This window comes from Cyprinus carpio, chromosome A1 (genome assembly GCF_018340385.1).
Source record: "Cyprinus carpio isolate SPL01 chromosome A1, ASM1834038v1, whole genome shotgun sequence".
NCBI lineage: Eukaryota > Metazoa > Chordata > Actinopteri > Cypriniformes > Cyprinidae > Cyprinus > Cyprinus carpio.
The window spans coordinates 34,964,012-34,981,888 of record NC_056572.1 but is presented as its reverse complement, the minus strand read 5'-3'; the positions used below and the strand labels follow the sequence as shown (position 1 = coordinate 34,981,888).

Below are 17,877 nucleotides of genomic sequence, written 5' to 3'. Positions count from 1 at the left end.
CAACCTAACAGTGAAACATTTAGTTTATCTCATAAATATTAATTTACTTCGCACCTGCACTCACAACTACCTTGTAAAAAAGGCCCCCTTGTGGCCGCTAAGCATCAGACACTTTACTGTGACTCTCTCTCTCCTACTGGAAGATGCCGCGCTTCACCTGGACTCTTAGCCAATCACAAGCTGACTCAGGATCGCTGCAAGCTGGTAGCATTCTGTCTGAGACTTTTGCCAGTAATGTACGCTAACTGCACGCCGTGCATGGGCTTACAACCCGCCTTGATACAACTGCTTTATTCTGTGTGCGTCTTTACAAGTAAGAATCTGTATTTTGTTGTTCTTTTACTGTCATTGCTAAGGCTATATTGGGTAGTGTTTTGTCTGTTTAGTGTTGCTAAATGTAAGCTCAGGCTTTTCTGCCCGGTTACACCACTCATCGTTAACACACTTTATAATAACGTGTAGGTTGCCACTCTGGCATTATTCTTTGGTTACACATTGTAGAATACCAGTTTAGCACCCTCTGCACATAGTTTGTAAGCTATCGCGGTGATATTCGCCTTCAATCCAGTTAATCGGTTATAGGGCACGCACCTCCCGCATGTACACTGGTCGTCACGTGACACCTCTCGGAGCGGCCTGGTGTAGTTATTTATGCGACCAGCAGAGGGAGCCATTGTATTGCGAATGGTGTATCCTTTCTCATTGTTATAGTAGTAGCTGCTTAGACACAGCACAGCCGTTTTCATTCTTTTAATGCCAGTTTCGGCCATGTTAAAATATCATTGTATTTTATTTCTGCTGTGTTGTTAGAATAGGATACAGTTAATACAAATAGAGATTTGTTGCATGATAATCATTCATTTGCATTCAAATAATTGTTTGTTTTATTCCTTTATTTGTTTCAGAACCACACCCATCACTGTACATCAATCATGCAGTTGTAAATTCAATAAATACTACCAATGAAGAAATCTTGCGTGATTCTGACCGATCACCCGCTGTGAGCTCTACCTAACGATCCACAAACTATCTAAATCAAAGAAGCCAGTCCTCTTCTGCACATACCTACTACCCTATACATCTCTGGTACACCTTTGTGCACTGCAGCGCGGGAAGAATGTATTAGACAAGCGCAGACCACTATTCATTTATGTGAACATAGGTAGTTTTAGACAATAAGCTGAGTTTATTTAATTAATATTGGGTGTTGGCCAGCTAACTGATAGCATAGAAAATTGTTATTTTCTCTGCCAACTAAACCCACGTCACAGAACCGTTGTGTGACTGACTCCCTGTAGGTGCATAGAGTGGTGTATCGTTCCTTGAATCAGTCTTTGAAAGACCCATTATTATAGGCAACAATTCACTGACCAAACAGCCACTTGATTTTATTCCTGAATTAATGAATGAAGCATTTTGAAGAATAGATTGAATAAAAGGCTTCTTTATTAACACAATGAAATACCGCCACCTAGTGGTGATATTACTTTCATAATTCAAGTTTAATTTTCATTTCAAATCATTTCATTTTGTTCATATTTCTGAATTAAAAATGTTGTATAAAACATTAATCTTATTTCATTATACATTTGTAATTGCTATGTAAAGGCATGTACAGCCCTCTGATCAGCATTAAACTGTAAATACATCTAAAAGCATCTTCAGACGCAGGTTCTATATCTCTGAATACTGATTTAATTGGTAACAGCCTATTGTCATATTATTCAATTTTTCTGAAGTAAGAATTTGACATTAAAGATGACATACAAAAGGTAAAAGGTAAAAAAAAGGGTAAAAAAAAAAAACTGAAAATCAGGTGCCTCTTATGGGAAAGTTAATTTCTGACACTGATCTCTGGTTTATTGTTCGAAGTGTTATTTCAGGGTTGGGATATGTTCTTATAACTCAAATGAGTTTACCTTCAATTCATGACGTCAAATTCACATTTCACTAAATTCAATCACTGAAACAAGCACTCTGATGAACAAATAGTCCCATGCCAGTGGGATAACAACATACGATTTCCTAAATTTGTATAAAGTGCTCTATGAATAAAACTCAAAATAGAAAAAAATAATAGATGTGCTAATTTCTTTTCATATCTGTCATTTTATTTAAGTTCCTGTCTGCGGTCTGCGCTTCGCTACAATAGGCTATATTCTCCCCACGCTGCAGTGCGTCGGACAGCTTTGCCAGACAGATTTTGATAGGTCGATACTATAATAAAACAGGCGGTGTTCCAAAGGACCAAAAGGCTCTGCCTAGGTACGGTTTGTGTCAAGCTATTCTTTAATCTGGCTGGGCTGAGTTTCCCAAAACCATCGTAAGCCTAAGAAGTTCGTAAAAACGATCGTACGACTGATCTTAATGTTATGGTCTGTTTACCAAAAGCATCGTAACTTAAGTAGCACTTGAAAATCATCGTAGATATACGAGTGCTCTGGAGTAATCGTAAAGCCCTAGTTCCATCACCAGAAGGACAATCGGCAGATTACACCTTTAACTTTATTCAAGTGCACAAAAACCAGCAATGTAGGACCCGGAAATAACATCAATATATGACACAGAAAAATAAATAATATATATATATACATAAATACAAAAATATTTGAATACTATATATAAAAATATATATATATATATAGATATATATATAATATATATATATATATATTATTATGTAAATTATAATATAATAATATTGTATTATAGTTATTATTTCCGAGTTGTCTAGAATGCAGCATTAGGTTAACATTTCAATAAACGATCGTGTACTACAATTAGAGCCATTCTATTAGGTGACATTTCAGCACTTGACAGACGGATAGCGACTCCTATAGCACTTAAGTAGCATGGCTACGTGCGACTGTGTTAAGTGCATTTTTGGGAAACGCAAGTGAAACAATAGCAAACGATCGTAAAATGACTCGTAGAAAACGCTCTTAAGCGCTAAGATCAATCGTTATCGAGAAACCCACCCTGTTTGATGAAGAGAAAGAGATAAAATGTAGTATAAATAAACACGTTAAGAATCTGTAGAAGGGTAGGACTCTTATTATGTTTTTTAGGACTATTATTATGTTGTAATGTTTAGTTGACCAATCAGCAGAGAGGAGAGTTTCATTCCCGCCCACATGTAGAGATCGAATATTCAAGTTGTTTATTCGTTTTCTGGCCCTGAATGTAAAAACGAAAAACAAAAAATAGTCAGTTCTTTCATTTTTCAGATTTCAATATTAAATCAAAAAACGAATTATACGAAGGTACACGGATCGTGCACGCACACCTTTCTTCTATGGTGACAATCAGTCACACACAGACATCAATAATCAGCATATGAACCTCAACAATGGTGACCATCAAAAAAACAAACAAAAAAACAAAACATGCTGCAATACATGCTGGGTACTACCGTGGAAAAAAGGTGTGTGCACAAACTGTTTGGAAATTCCTTTATATTAACTGATTATCACAGAACCACTGACTCTTAGAATTATTTTTTACTATAATCAATCAAACTAATTATACAACACCTATTTAATCAGAGATTAGACTCCAGACTGTTTAATAATTGATGATTGTCATCACCAATACACAGTATAACAACCAACACCTGATGATAATTGTTTTTTTTTAACCTTAAACTGCATAAACACTTACAGAAAATAATGTTATTTTTAGCAACATCACGTGACCCCTTTAAATACCATTCATTTTGCTATTCATTAACGCTGCAAAAAAAAAAAAAAAAAAAAAAAAAAAAAAAAAAAAAAAATATATATATATATATATATATATATATATATAGATATATATATATATATATATATATATATATAAAATACTTATTTTTCCTAGTGAATATTTTGGCACCTAGATGAAGTGCAGTTTACTTAAAACAATAAAAATAATATTAATGCAAATGGGAACAAGATTATTTTTCTTACCCCATTGGCAGATAATTAGCAAATAATGAAAATACACTTAAAGGACTAAATACAATGTGTCATTTTTCTTATATAGAAAATGCATCTTGATTTAAGAATCTTTAGATATTTTGACTGAAAACAAGACAAAAAAAAAAAAAAAAACAAAGTAAGAAAAACATGTTTTGCAGTGCTGGTACATTCATTCATTGCACAAATTTTCATCATGCAGACACTCTGAAAGTGACAAAAACGTCATGTCCTTTTGTACTGAATCCTGTAGATGAGGAGGCTGAATTAATTCGTAAGGAGTTACATTTGCATCGGGAAAGGATTGTTTAGATTTTTTGCAATATCTGCATGCATATCTATTTGAGCAGTACACACATAAACAGAAAAAAACACATGGTCACAAATCAACACATGAACACATCAACACACATGAATACACGTCAACACATCAACACATGAACACACATCAACACATGAACACACATCAACAGATGAACACAAATTAACATGTGAAAACATAAACACGTGAACGCACATGAACACACATAAACAGAAATAAACACATGATCACGCATTAACACGTGAACACATCAACACATGATCACACATAAACAGAAATCAACACATGATCACACATCAACACATGATCACACATCAACACATGAACACGCATCACATGAACACACATCAAAACATGAACACGCATCAACACATGAACACGCATCAACACATGAACACGCATCAACACATGAACACACAGAAATAAACACACATCAACACGTGAACGCATGAACACACATCAACACATGAACACACATCAACACATGAACACACATCAACACGTGAACGCACATCAACACATGAACACACATAAACAGAAATAAACACATGATCACACAACAACATGTGAACGCATCAACACATGAACATGCATCAACACATGAACACACATAAACAGAAATAAACACATGATCACACAAAAACACGTGAACGCATGAACACACATCAACACATGAACATATGAACACACATCAACACATGAACACACATCAACACATGAACACAAATTAACACGTGAACACACATCGACACGTGAACGCACATCAACACATGAACACACATAAACAGAAATCAACACATGATCACACATCAACACATGATCACACATCAACACATGAACACGCATAAACACATGAACACATCAACACATGATCACACATAAAAAGAAATCAACACATGATCACACAAAAACACGTGAACGCATGAACACACATCAACACATGAACATATGAACACACATCAACACATGAACACACATCAACACATGAATACACATCAACACATGAACACACATCAACACATGATACATCCGGAGTGAGGAAAAGGACTCAGAAAATCTCTCTGGATCCCTCACATCCAAGTTAACCCCTTTTGGAACTTTTGCCATCTGGCCGGCGCTTCAGAGCCGCAAATACCAGGACAGCCAGGCACAAGAACAGTTTCTTCCCCCAGGCAATCTAATTTATGAACAGTTAAATGTTCCCCACTTATGCAATAAAAATGTGCAATATCCTTATATTTATTTGTTACCCCTCCATCCAAGTACATCTCTGCAGCTTACTCTATTCTATTCCATTATCACACTGTAAAACCTGACAAGTCACAGTAACTCAAACCGTTTGAGTAAACAGATTGCCTTTACTTAAACCATGTAAGTTTTAAAACTTAAATGGTTTAAGGCAATCGGTTGCCTCAAACAGTTTGAGTAAACTTAACTTGTCAGGTTTTTAAGGATATCTGTTTACTCAAACGGTTTGAGTTAAGTTACTTGTCAGGTTTTACAGTGCACATATGAACACATAATCACACATCAACACTGTAAAACCTGACAAGTCACAGTAACTCAAACCGTTTGAGTAAACAGATTGCCTTTACTTAAACCATGTAAGTTTTAAAACTTTGCAATTATGTAATCAAGTGATTAATTAAGTGCTGATTGAGCTTTAGTGATGAACAGCTGCTGTTAACAAACAGAATCACCAGCTCCACTTATTAATAACCAGACTGACTTCATTTCTGTCAGACGTCTACAGAAGATCTTATTGAGAATTAACTAAGGTTTAGATGCTGATTTATTGTTTCATTTGAAGTAACCATGTTAGAGATCAGTGTTTGCTTTAGTTGGGCTCTTGACCCTTGATTTCTGTCTTAGATTTTTTTTGGATGTTGCAACCATGTGTTTTTGAAACACGTTTGTTATAACTCAAAAAACCCAAAGAAAATATAATCAGGTATTGGTTGTTATACAGCATATTGGTGATGATAATCATCAATTATGGAGCTGTTCAGAGTTAAAAGTCTAATTAAATAGATGTTCTATAGTTAGTTCAATTGATTACAATGAAAGCCATTCAAAAAGTCAATGGTTCTTTCATAATCAGCTAATATAAAGGATTTTCCAAACAGTTTGGTTTTCTATGGTGTCAAATAGTCACACACAGACATCAATAATCAGAATATGAACCTCAACAATGGTTACGAAAAAAAAAAAAAAAACAAAAATGCTGCAATGCATGCCGGGTACTATTGTAGTACAAAACTCATCCATGGCTCCCAGCATGCTCTGCTGCATTTTATTTTTTATGGTCACCATTGTTGAGGTTCATATGCTGATTATTGATGTACTAATTTAAACAACAGAAAACAAAAAAAACCAAACAAACTCTAAAGTTCTATATATTAACTGATTATCACAGAACCACTGGCTCTTAGAATCACTTTTACTGTAATCAATCCAACTAATTACACAACACCTATTTCATCAGAGATTAGACTCCAAACAGTTCAATAATCAATGATTATCATCACCAATATACAGTATAATAACCAACATCTAGGTACAGGTTATATAAAAAAAAAAAAAAAACGCTAACCTGAATACACTCTAAGGTGCTTTGGATAAAAGCAGCTTCTAAGAGTGTGAATATGTGCATAACATCTGATGATATTTTCTCTGGGCTTTTGAGTTACAACAAATGGTTACAACAGGCAAAGAAAAAACTAAGACAGAAATCAAGGGTCAAGAGCCCAACTAAAGCAAACACTGATCTCTAACATGGTTACTTTAAATGAAAACATAAATCAACATCTAAACCGTAGTTAATTCTCAATCAGATCTTCTGTAGACGTCTGCCAGAAATAAAGTCAGTCTGGTTATTAATAAGTGGAGCTGGTGATGCTGTTTGTGGGGTAGTTAATCAGATCTTGAGAGATTTAATGTATTTTATTTCAGTTTAATTTTATCTAAGGCTGTGTCTGAAGTCAGTTGTAGTTCTTGTGTTTCTCTTTTCTTCATTAATTCTGTTTGTTAACAGCAGCTGTTCATCACTAATTCACAATTATCACTCAATTAATCACTTAATTATTTAATTGCAAAGTATATCTTCTTTCAGTGAACTCAACTGAATTAAGTTCAGAGTACTCACAACTATTAGTTTTAAAACTTAAATGGTTTAAGGCAATCGGTTTCCTCAAATGGTTTGAGTTAACATAATTTGTCAGGTTTTAGTGAGGCTGTGTCTGAAGTCAGTTGTAGTTCCTTTCTCTCTTTTCTTCAGTAATTCTGTTTGTTAACAGCAGGTGTTCATCACTAATGCTCAATTATCACTCAATTAATCACTTAATCACTTAATATCAATGTATATCTTCTTTCAGTGAACTCAACTGAATTAAATTCAGAGTACTCATAACTGTTAAGTTTTAAAACTTAAATGGTTTAAGGCAATCGGTTTCCTCAAACGGTTTGAGTAAACCCAACTTGTCATGTTTTTTAAGGATATTTGTTTACACAAACAGTTTGAGTTACGTTACTTGTCGGGTTTTACAGTGTGTTAGTTTTAAAACTTAAATGGTTTAAGGCAATCGGTTTCCTCAAACGGTTTGAGTAAACCTAACTTGTCAGGTTTTTAAGGATATCTGTTTACTCAAACGGTTTGAGTTATGTTACTTGTCGGGTTTTACAGTGAATACATGAACACACATCAACACATATGAAGATATGATCACACATCATCACACATCAATACATGAACACACATCAACACATGAACACATAATCACACATCAACACACATCAACACATGAACACACATCAACACATGAACACACATCAACACATGAACACACATAAACAGAAATCAACATGATCACACATCAACACATGAACACACATCAACATATGAACACATATGAACACACATAAACACATATGAAGATATGATCACACATCAATACATGAACACACATGAACACATGAACACACAACAACACATGAACACACATGAACAGAAATCAACACATGATCACACATCAACACATCAACACATGAACACACATAAACAGAAATCAACACATGATCACACATCAACACATGAACACACATCAACACATCAACACATGAACACATGATCACACATCAACACATGAACATACATGAACACACATCAGCATATGAACACATGAACAAACATCAACACATGAACACACATCAACATATGAACACATATGAACACACATCAACACATGAACACACATGAACACATGTGAAAACATGAACACACATGAACACATGATCACACATCAACAGATGATCACACATCAACACATGAACACATACGAACACATGAACACACATCAACACATGAACACACATCAACACACATAAACCGAAATCAACACGATCACACATCAACACATGAACACATACGAACACATGAACACACATCAACACATCAACACACATCAACACATCAACACATGAACACATATCAACACATGAACACATATCAACACATCAACACACATCAACACATCAACACACATCAACACATCAACACACATCAACACACATCAGCACATGCTCTAGTTTGATTTACAGAGACTGATTAGGATCAATATGAGTAGGCAGAAAACCTTACCTGATATAAACTGTTTTTCAGTGATGCTCACAGACACAACTAACTAAAAATATTTCTGTGCTGTGATGTATGTAGATATTTTATCTGTTCATCATCCCGATAAGGAAACATGTGTCCAAGTCCACTGTTTCCTTCTCAAATTCAAATACAATTCTATACATAAGAATTTGCATATCCAGTTTCTTGTCAGTGCATTTCTGGGGATCTTCCACACAATGTCATACGTGTAATTTCCAATATCATGTTATTGTCAGTTTATACCCAGTAACTTCAAGTGGACTGTGATAGTTGCTGTTGGCTGCTGCCGGTAATTGCTCAGTAACCTCAAAGTAGGTTTGAGTGACTAAATCTCACAAATGTTGATATTCAGATTAAATTACCAATTTGAAAATACCGTAGCCATTAATCCAAAGTGAAAGATTTTTGTGCCATCTATTCAGGAGAAAAAAAAGGGGAGGGGTCCTTTTGTACTGAATCCTGTAGATGAGGAGGCTGCATTAATGCGTAGTGAGTTACATTTACATCATGATTAATTTTTTATAAAAAAATTTGCCATATCCGCATGCATATTTATTTGAGTGGTACCATTTTTAAATAATAGTTTTCTATATAACATTAGGGATGCAGAGCACATTAGTAAGGCTGCTGTATGCAGAGTGGTAAGGAAAGTGTGCCTCACTCTCATGCTCTTTCTTATACTGTATGTGTGTAGTTTCCTGAGTACAAATCCATCAAAAATTAAGCTGATTACTGTATGGAATGGAAGGATGCAGATGTAAGAGTATGGCTTGAAATATATGCCTTAACCACCACCAGCTGTTAAATTTATTTGGTCATCTTTATTTCCTTCAAATACAAAAGCAACAGTTATTCTTTCTCCTGTTGGATTTTAAAGGACACCTATTTTGCCCCTTTATACAAGATGTAATATAAATCTGAGGTGTCCCCAGAATGTGTCTGTGGAGTTTCAGCTCAAAATACCCCACAGATTATTTAATATATCATTTTGAACATGTCAATATTGAGTGGAAGCAGAAACACTCCGTTTTTTGTGCCTGTATCTTTAAATGTAAATGAGCTGCTGTTCCCCGCCCCCTTTTCTAGAATATGGCTGTGCCTTTACAGCTCGTACCTCAGATACTCTGCCAAAAAACATCTGTTTGATTTTCATTATCATGTTTATTGCACTGAAATCATGCGTTTTAAAACCATATCAGTTTGAACATCTCATTTACGGTTTTCTGAGTGCACAGAAAATGGCTGTCACATGGCATGAGTTCTCTTTCATGTCTTATTGTGCTTAAACTGTCAAATACACAAAAGTTTGTTAAAAATACATGAGTTACAAAACCGCCAGTTATGTCTGTGAAGGTAAACAGGACCTGAAAATAATCCAGATGAAGCCTTTATCCAGTTTAATTCAGCATGTGTTTACAGAAGAAGAAGAATAAGAAGACCTGAATAAATTTGTCAGAAATACTATTTCAGGTATTGACTGTTGAAATATTGCATATGTAATCTTGTGCATGATGCTGACACAGCCTGTGTCAAGGCGTATTTTTTTTTTTTTACATCTGATAACAGACATGTCCAAAAATCCCCGAGCTGCTTTTCCCCCTTCTAATCAAATGAACCTGAAACACAAACAAACAACTCACTGTTTACCACCGTAGTCTATAGGTACCAACAGGCGAAGCTCGTCTGTAAGGGCAGAGCCCCACCAAAATATTCACCCAAAACATAGGCCTCTATATAAACAGAATAAATAATAAACTGTAAATGTGTTCAGTATTCTGCAACAAATACTTTTGGGATTTTCCTGACAAATTGTCAAGTCAAGGGATACAGCCAGACTTTGAGAAGATCAGTGCCATTCTAAAAATGGAAAGTCCCACAGAAAGGAAAGGAGTACAGCACATCATGGGTATGGTGAATTATGTAGGAAAGTTCATTCTGAATCTTTCTGCAAAAACGTCATGCCTACGAGAACTCCTACAAAGGACAACAGACTTTGTATGGACAGACAAACATGAGAGTGAATGGCAAAGCTGAAAATAGCATTAACCTCTGCACCCATATTACAATTCTTTGATCCAACAAATAGAACCAAAGTGTCCACAGATACCTCCAAGAATGGTCTTGGTGCAGTTTTATTGCAAGCTGTTGATGAGATCTGGAAGGAAGTAGCATATGAGAGCAGATCCATGACTGATTCTGAGTGTCGATATGCACAAATTGAGAAAGAGTGCTTGGGAATAGTCTTCGGCCTGGAGAAATTTCATAACTATGTATATGGTCTTTCTACCTTTACTGCAGAAACTGATCATTGTCCATTAATTGCAATAATAAAAAAGAATCTGAATGAAATGACACCAAGGATTCAAAGGCTGATGATGAAATTGCAGAGGTTCGATTTCAATTTGGTGTATATGCGTGGCAAATACTTAGTGCTGGCAGATACCCTCTCACAAGCACCCACAAGAAATAATGAGAGTACAACAGAAGGAGATGTTGAGATTCATGTGAGAATGGTACACACTGCGTTTCCAGTGTCAGATGCAAAGTCAAAGCAAATAGCTGAAGAAACCAAAAAAGATGCTGAGTTGCAAGCTGTCATCGACAACATGTATACTGGATGGCCGACGAGTTCATCTCCAAGATTCCAGGACATCAGAGGTGATCTATGTGTGGTGGACGGAATCCTTCTGAAACAAAACAGAATCGTCATTCCGCAAAGCTTGACACAAGACATACTACATAGAATTCACGAAGGTCATCCCGGTGTAGTGAAATGTAAGAGGAGAGCGAGAGAAACTGTCTTTTGGCCTGGAATAAACGAAGACATTGAAAAGATGGTGAGACAGTGTGACACATGCCAAAAATTAGAAAAAAGCAAACTAAAGAGCCAATGTTAATACCGGATTTACCAACATCACCCTGGGAGAAGGTGGGAATGGATCTCTTCCATCTGAAAGGCAATAACTACCTTGTGGTGATTGATTACTACTCAAATTACCCTGAATTGGCCTTACTCTTGGATAGTGTGTAATGAAACATGCAAAATCAATTTTTGCAAGACATGGTATACTGTCATCAGTGAAAATGGCCCATGCTTCAGCAGCAAGGAGTGGCAAGAGTTTTCAGTGAAATATGACTTCAAGCATGTCACTTCAAGTCCAGAATATGCGCAGTCAAATGGCAAAACTGAGAAAGGGGTTCACATTCTCAAGCAACTTTTGAAAAAGGCTGCTGACAGTAAATCTGATCCTTACCTTGCTCTGCTCAATAACAGAACCTCTCCATTAGAGTGTGGTATGGCCCCAGCTGAGATGCTGATGAATCGGAAACTTCAAACTACACTGCCCTCTTGTTCAAAACAAAAAGCAAATGTGAAAATAAAGCAGAAACTCAAGCAACTGAAGTATAGACAAAAGTTATACTATGACAGGGCTGCAAAGCTACATCCATTGGTGAGGGATGATGTAGTCAGAATCAATAGTGATGAGAATTGGAGCAAGAAGGCCATAGTTATGCAAGAAGTAGCTCCAAGATCTTCTCATACTGTGAAAACAGATGATGGACAAATCTTCAGACAGAATGAGACAGGGGTAACTGCAGCCTGGAGCAATGGGCGTGCCTAAAGGTAGGGGCGTGCCAAAAGGTTTCTTATTGGTGAAAGGTGTTTTACTGTGTTGGCCAATCAGCGGTAAATATACATGTACTAATTTCCTTTAGACAAGAGAAGGTGTCGGCGATAAGACGTGAGGTAATTATTCATCATACGTTTATCTATACTCTATATACCACAAATATGTATATTAAGATAGCTTGTTACAATACGATCATAATTTTCCCTTTGCGTTATATCTTGCAGCTTTAGTAATTGGTTTATTGTTGTTGACAGACATACTGTATGTACAGTGAGACAAAACGATGAGCGCATCTGCATCGAAGCTCTCAGAGCTGATAGTTTGTATCGGCGTCTTTTTTGTGCAATACAGTACAGAATACATCCTGTAAGTATAATAATTATTACCACCTCTGCTATTACAACTGAACTAAGATCAATTCACAATCTATGAAGACGATTAGACAAAAAAAAAAAAAAAAAAAAAAAAAACTAATTTAGAGTTTGTTTCTATCTTTCTGCTAGGTATCCAACTAATGCAGAGTATATTCAAGTTGCCAACACACTGATTGTGAAGTACCCTTTCCAGAGAAATATAAAGGAAATGACTGTAAGTTACATTGTTTTTAATCCATTGGTTTATCTCTATCAACATAATCACACACGATATTGTAGTAACAATATATTGTAATCTTTATTTGCTGGAAAATGACAATCAGTCAAATTTGTGTTTTAAGCACACCTGACACATCCCTAAACCGTAAATTTAAAGCAGAACATGCACCACTCGCAGGTTATTGTAACATATGTAAGCACACTGCCATATGCATAATTTATTTTTGCACTGTTAATCAATTTTACATTTTCACTTAGTGCAGGTCAGTGTAAGGAAGATACTGTACTACAGATATTTAAATCTTTTTTTGTATCTACTCCACTTTTTCACTGCCTGACCATCATCTTAATGTTTATGCAGTTCAATGTTTTTTTATTTATTTTTTTATTTTTTTTATAACTAAAGCACCTTGTTCAATAAGTATTTAGATGTTTCTCATATCTGTCAGGGTCTAAGCATGATCTGTTTCTGTTGTTCTGATGAAGGAAACTTGTGTTGGGGAGGATTCAATGTCTTTTGAGAACCACGTGAATGTGCTACAAAGTGAGTATCAGAAAACACCTCCAGACACCTGGACTGTCAAAGACCACTCGGCACGAACATTCTCCTGGAGACGCTGAGAAAGCACGGAAGGAATGTCTGTGGAGGATGTACTCAAAACACCCATACTTAAGGACACCTGCTGGAGTGAGTATAGTAAAATAAATCATCAACTGTAAAATATCTTGTTTCAAATCTTTTCATGCAATATTTTATTCTTCTGTACCCTTTTAGCCCATCTGTTAAAAATTTAAAACAATGTAAAATTTAACAGTGTATACAAGAACATGAAATGCATCGTATATTGTGACCCTTATACATTAGCCTTCTAATAGTTTTTTCTGTTCTGCACTGTATGTAGCTACACTGTCTGAGCCAAAGAGGATGGAACAGAATCTGATGAATTTGAATTATTATTATTTTTTATTAAATTTTATTTTTTATTTTATGAAGGGGGACCCTGCTACACCCTTTCCTACCATACAGCTGATGGATACTGACTGAAAAATGGCAATCATAGGAGGAGGGTTCAGTGTGATGACAGAAGCTGGAATAGTTGAGTGAGTTAATGGAGTGAGTTTGAGCTCAGCAGGTGTGATGGCTGTGGATACATCTACAGAAACACCACTGGATACTGTAGCCATGGAAAGAAGGGGGTCTTCACAGCTTTCTATTCAGACAAAGAGTTTGCTGGATTCTGTTCTATGGACTGCTACTACAGAATGAATGAATGAATGAGTGGTCTATCTATCTATCTATCTATCTATCTATCTATCTATCTATCTATCTATCTATCTATCTATCTATTTTTTTTTTTTTTTACTTGAATTGGCGACTGAAACTGAAAGCTAAATAAATGTTTTAGTGGATAAAGCTGTGTCTGTTTGCTTATGTCACTTAACATAAGGTTGCTAAACTCTTCTGACTAATTTTTAAATTTTATAATTTAGTGGTTTTGTCAACTATATATTTTTCTCTATCAGACAAAACATTTTTAGAGGGTAACACTTTACAATAAGGTTTCATTTGTTGACACTGATGTATTAACTAACATTAACTATGAGCAATACATTTGATACAGTGTTTATTAAACGTAAGTTAATAAAAATACAGCTGTTCGTTGTTTATTCTTGTTAGTTCACTTCACAGTGCATTACCTAATGTTAACAAATACAACTTTTGACTTTAACTTAAGAACAGCTAGTGCGACTAACCGTGTTAAGAGACGTTTGTATTCTCGAAAAATAATTGTCATTTGTTTTTGATTATTGATAAATCAAGACCTAAACTTGCGGTGGTGATGACGTCAGTAACCCGCGCCATGCAGAAGTTTTGAAGGTACTTTCAAAAGTAATTTAAAAAAATATTCTTAATATCATTAACGCCATTTTTACCTTGGAAGAATTAAATTTGGTTTTATAGGATTATGTTGAATTTATGGTTTCCTTTTAATCTGCGATTAAGAGTATATGGCTCGCCATCTTTTTTTTTTTTTACAGCCATCTTTCGCATTACCTTTTGGCACGCCCCCTACCTTTCGTTTCACCAATGAGAAGCCTTTTGGCACGCCCCACGCCTTTCGGCACGCCACCACCTTTTGGCACGCCCATTGCTCCAGGCTGCAGTTACCCCTACTTGACGCAAACGCCTGATCCCCGACGGAAGAACAACACGCACTGAGGAAAAGATTCTTACCGTGGAGGTGAAGAAAGGCTGGAAGGAAGGAACCAAGATTACTTTCCCCAAGGAAGGTGATGAGATGCCAACAAACATCCCCGCAGATGTGGTGTTTATGGTGAAAGATAAACCACATCCTGTCTACAAACGAGATGGATCGGACATAATTTATCCTGCAAAAATTTGTTCCACCCATGAACTCAGCAGCTGATTTCACCAGAGGAGAAACCAAGTCATTCCTTCCAAGTCACAAACTAGTCTCAAGTTAAATCCCAAGTCCTCAAAGAGTTAAAGTTAATGAGATAATTAAATGACTAATTAAATGATGATTGTGCAATAGTGATGGACACCTGCTGTTATTGAAAATTACAGAGGATCAGATGTTGATGTTTTATTGGTTAAAATGATGCCACCATCATGGAGATCAGTGTTTGATTTAGTTGTGCTCTTGACCCTTGACTTACTGTACTAGATCTCTCTTTGTAGTTCTGTATGTGGTGTTGTGGAGAAGAGAGAACAGTGATATACAATGAACATGTAATCACAATTAACTGGTTTGATTATATCCAAAATAATATTTTTTCTGTTTTCATGTTTAAGTTTTGAATAATCATCCCAGTGAAACTAAGCATGCATAAAAGTACTGCTCTGATATTTAAAGGGAATGAATTTTAAATCTGTGTAGCACATACAGAAATTTGCAAGTACACCCGCAGATCGAGGTGGGGCTGCACCTGGGGTGGGGCTGCACCTGGGGCGGGGTTGCACGTGCAGCCCCGCCCCATACCTACTCTGATTGGTTTGATGGTCTTTCATAGACAGGCTGCAGCCGGGTGCTTCTCAAAATTTGAGCTCCGGTGCTTTTTAGACACACACAGATATCAAGAACCAGAATATGAATCTCTACAAAGGTGACAATGAACAAAATGCTTCATGTTGCAATACATGAGAAACTCCCATAATGCACTGCAGTATGAATAATTATTTTCACCACTGTTGAGGATCATGTGATAAATGTTCATAAATAAATAAAATAATTTTTTTAATATTGAAGCATTATGGTGGCATTTGCGGCAATCAAAACCATACAGTCATCAAAAGCGTAAGTTACCTACTAGTTCGAGATTTGATTCAGCATTACACAAATGTTTGCTGTGAAACAGTAATGCAATTGCTTAGAAACAAAGTTATCAAAACTGCTAAAAGGCTCAAGAGCCCAACTGAATCAAATAAAAACTACAATTATGGAGGCAAAGTTTTTTTTTTGTTTTTTTTTTTCCTTCCAATTGATTTCATCCAAGGCTGTGCTCAAAGTCAGTTGTAGTTCTTGTGTTTCTCTTTTCTTCAGTGATGTTGATTGTTAACAGCAGGTGTCCATCACTAATGCACAATCATCATTTAATTAGTCACTTAATTATCTCATTAACTTTAACTCTTTGAGGACTTGGGATTTAACTTGAGACTCATTTATGACTTGGAAGGAATGACTTGGTTCCTCCTCTGGTGAAATCAGCTGCTGAGTTCATTGGTGGAGCAAAAATATGGCAGGACTTTTACTCTTTGGCCCCTGGACTTCCCACCTCTGCCATTGAGAGACTCTCTGAACCAAAACATAGCTGGACTGGACTGGTTTATTTGTCTGTGTCATGTACATGAACCCATGTTTCCTTTGGGTTTAGTCCCAGCAGGAAAGTCTAAGCTGTGGCCTCTGGGCCAGTGTTTCGTTGTGCACTACACACATCTAAGTTTACAGTGTTGATTTGTTCCAAAGCTGGACAGTAGACGAGGTTGTGATGTGTGGAGATACAGTGATATGGTTTCTTTTCAGCAGTCTGACTAACTTTGGATACTTCAGGAAAGTCTTTCTGTGAAAGCATCCTGTAGGTTTTCTAATAATACGGTCTGATAGAAACGTTTAGTCATGTCAGGAAAAGTCATTCACAATATGGTGGTGGCTCAAAGTGATCCCTGCTTGGACCATCCCTCATCTAAGTACGTGAATCAGAGGGAAAGAGGGAATTTTACTGATGTCGGTTAATTCCATGGACAAAATGACATGAGGATATTTTTCTGTTTTATTAATTGTTATGAATTGTTTCGACTTGTCTCTGTGAAATTGAATTTGTGTTGCTTCACATTGTTAATATTAAACAGTACATGGGACACATCTAGTTTTTCTCCTTCCATAACACTGAACTTTTTTTCTTCTAAATCTTTTGCATAAGGGCAGTAGCTGAACTTGGGGTTGTGTGATACTGTGTTAAGTTACCAAATATTGTTTTTTTTTTAATAAAGGATATTAAACAGATTGCTTAACAGAAAACAAGAATGAATGTTACATTTACAATTGCACTAAATGAAACACTTTAAACTGAAAAACCATTACATTCTTTATCTTATTTCAAGTACAGTGTTCTAAAACAATAATAGCAGTCCCTTCACCAAAACATTAAATATTGATAATTTTATAGATCTACATCAGAGTAATTACTTAAAAAAAAA

General features: G+C 35.9%; 1 long non-coding RNA gene across 4 annotated transcripts; it reads left to right on the top strand.

Moving 5' to 3' along the window:
• The first annotated feature begins 237 nt into the window (after positions 1 to 237).
• On the top strand, positions 238 to 14,408 carry LOC109070231. Of its 4 annotated transcripts, XR_006160924.1 has the most exons (6): positions 8,785 to 12,557; positions 12,650 to 12,680; positions 12,819 to 12,930; positions 13,068 to 13,152; positions 13,644 to 13,845; positions 14,152 to 14,408. It is a non-coding gene; the product is annotated as an uncharacterized LOC109070231 (long non-coding RNA). The 4 variants fall into 4 exon arrangements; XR_006160925.1 differs by adding an exon at positions 238 to 313 and having other exon boundaries at positions 12,207 to 12,930; XR_006160923.1 differs by having other exon boundaries at positions 8,785 to 12,680.
• The last annotated feature ends 3,469 nt before the right edge of the window (positions 14,409 to 17,877 follow it).